This window comes from Sinocyclocheilus anshuiensis, unplaced genomic scaffold, assembly GCF_001515605.1.
Source record: "Sinocyclocheilus anshuiensis isolate Anshui unplaced genomic scaffold, SAMN03320099.WGS_v1.1 scaffold1170, whole genome shotgun sequence".
Lineage (NCBI taxonomy): Eukaryota > Metazoa > Chordata > Actinopteri > Cypriniformes > Cyprinidae > Sinocyclocheilus > Sinocyclocheilus anshuiensis.
This window is the reverse complement of record NW_015538055.1, coordinates 3,553,132-3,555,465: the sequence shown is the minus strand read 5'-3', so window position 1 is coordinate 3,555,465 and position 2,334 is coordinate 3,553,132. Positions and strand designations below refer to the sequence as shown.

General features: G+C 38.0%; 1 non-coding gene across 1 annotated transcript; it reads right to left on the bottom strand.

The window, feature by feature from the left end:
* Positions 1 to 426: 426 nt before the first annotated feature.
* On the bottom strand, positions 427 to 499 carry trnav-aac (transfer RNA valine (anticodon AAC)). The gene has a single exon. It is a non-coding gene; the product is annotated as a tRNA-Val (tRNA).
* Positions 500 to 2,334: the final 1,835 nt, after the last annotated feature.

The window sequence follows — 2,334 nt, the reverse complement described above, 5'->3', positions numbered from 1 at the left end:
TTTTTAAGAATGTTGTTATCAACATGGAGAGACTGAGCAGTGTATGATAATCTGGAGATTCCCTCCCCTTTGGCAAGTAATATTCTTCCCCTCAGAGATAAGTCTCTCTGCAGCCATAAATTAAATTTTCTTTGTGTTTTCTCAATAATTCGACGATGTTTTTCTTCATCAATGCATGTCTCTGCATTAGTCATTTTTATCTTCAAGTCTTTTACCTCTGCACAAACGAAATCAACAGTTTTGTTAGACCTTATATTCTCATAGCGTTGTTGTTGATCAGTTTATCCATACCATCCGCACTGCTGTTAATCAGGTCAGAGAGAGTGGATATAAAATAATGTTATTTTTAGCAGCATCATATGACCCCTTTAAATCCTGTTGTTGCAGTGACTTGATATTGGAAAAAATCACAAAAACAACACTGCATGTTCCCGCCCGGTTTCGAACCGAGGACCTTTCGCGTGTTAGGCGAACGTGATAACCACTACACTACGGGAACTAAGCTGTGGCTTGATGGGATCGGACGTCATTTGAGTCAGCACTGGTGTGTGCATGAATACATTTAATTTACGTTGCGCTTACCACATAACAACATATGTGGCAGACTTGTAAATTGTGAATGAAAGTTTGTGTTTGATATGTTCTTGCAGAAACCTGTATGTTATTGTGCAATACGTATGTATGGTAGGTAGCCCATATCGTTAAGCTAATCAAAAGTGAAAATTTAAATATGTTTAGATGTCTTTGATGTGTTGCAAGCTGTCTATTTGTATATTTGAGAATGACTGGAATGGTAGTTTGCTATTTTACACATTAAACCTTTCCAGAGTGATCTGATAAAGCCTGTACACACGGCAAGCAACCACAATTATTAGAGTATGTGGCAATACACTAATTGTGTAATATGTTAAGATTCAGGCCATGTCCACACGTACACGGGTATTTTTAAAAACAGAGTTTTTCCTTCTTCCGTTTTTAAAAAAATCTCCGTCCACATGAAAACGCAAACGCATGCTATGAAGCACTGTCAAGAGCATGCCAAACCAACAGGCAGTGTTGCTAAACCCCTCCCTCAGAAAATCTCTAGAACCACCCTCAAAAGTCTGTGATTTCTGCTGCCAGCTCGTTTCCAAGAATATGCCTACATAATGTTAAACACGACTTTAGTTTAAACCTTAAAATAAATAACATTTCTGCAATCGTTTAACCTTTACTTATTAAGTAATGCTTACTTTGATTGTCATGGGCCACAAAAGGCGTTTTATCCGACTTGCTGTGACTGACAATAGAACTATAAAATACGCCAAAAACACAACATAATTACGAAATGAAACAATTTTAGTAGTGCGCTGTAATCCAAATCTTCCGAATCCATACGACTGCGAGGAACAGACCCAAATCCAAGCCTTTTTTGGCGATCTGCTTCTCCATCCCGAGCAGCGAGTCCAGTGACCGTGAGCAGCAAAGCCCGCGCTGACTGATGCGCTCTTTACAAATTTAAATGTTGCCGCTTCCATTGTTGCCAAACCCCTCCCTCAGAAAATCTCTAGAACCACCCTCAAAAGTCTCCATTTTTCACAAAAAGTCGCCAAATATGAAAACAAAGTAAATACAGGTAAATTTGGTAAAGGAAAGTAAATATATATATATACTTTACAAATGATGACAGTATAAAAAATATAACAAAAGATTAAATATAACAAAAAATTCTGAAGTGAAATTAGGAAATGCTTGTGATCTGCAAGCACATCAAACATGATGAAAAGACACAATGTTGGGAATTTGTTTTATGTGTCACCAATGTGCATCCCTGTCCTGCTCAAATATAAACGCAAATGCATGCTATGAAGCACTGTCAAGAACATGCCAAGCCAACAGGTGGCGATATAATCTCAACTGTAAAGCCATGTTGGCCAATCAGAAGCCTGAAAAAGTTTCCAGTAGGCGGAGATAACAGCGCATGCTCTGACGTCACAAGCCAAAATCTCCAGTTTCGCTGTCTACACAATAATACTGCAACCGGAGTTTTTGAAAATCTTTACCCTGGCAGGGGTTTTCAAAAATTTAACTGCATAGAAAAAGCTGCGGTTTTAAAAATAACCGCGTTCATGTGGACAGGGCCTCAGTATAGTTTTGTTATGAAAAACGGAAAATGTCATTCTTGAAGCTCTAGCCCCCTGATTTTCTTATGGCAAAACAGGACTAAAAACCAGATGGCATTTGCATAAACTGTTTAGTCTAGTCTTAAAGGGGTCATATGACGTTGCTAAAAAGAATTACACATTATTTTGTGTATTTGGTGTTTATGCGGTTTAAGGTTAAAAAAACACATTA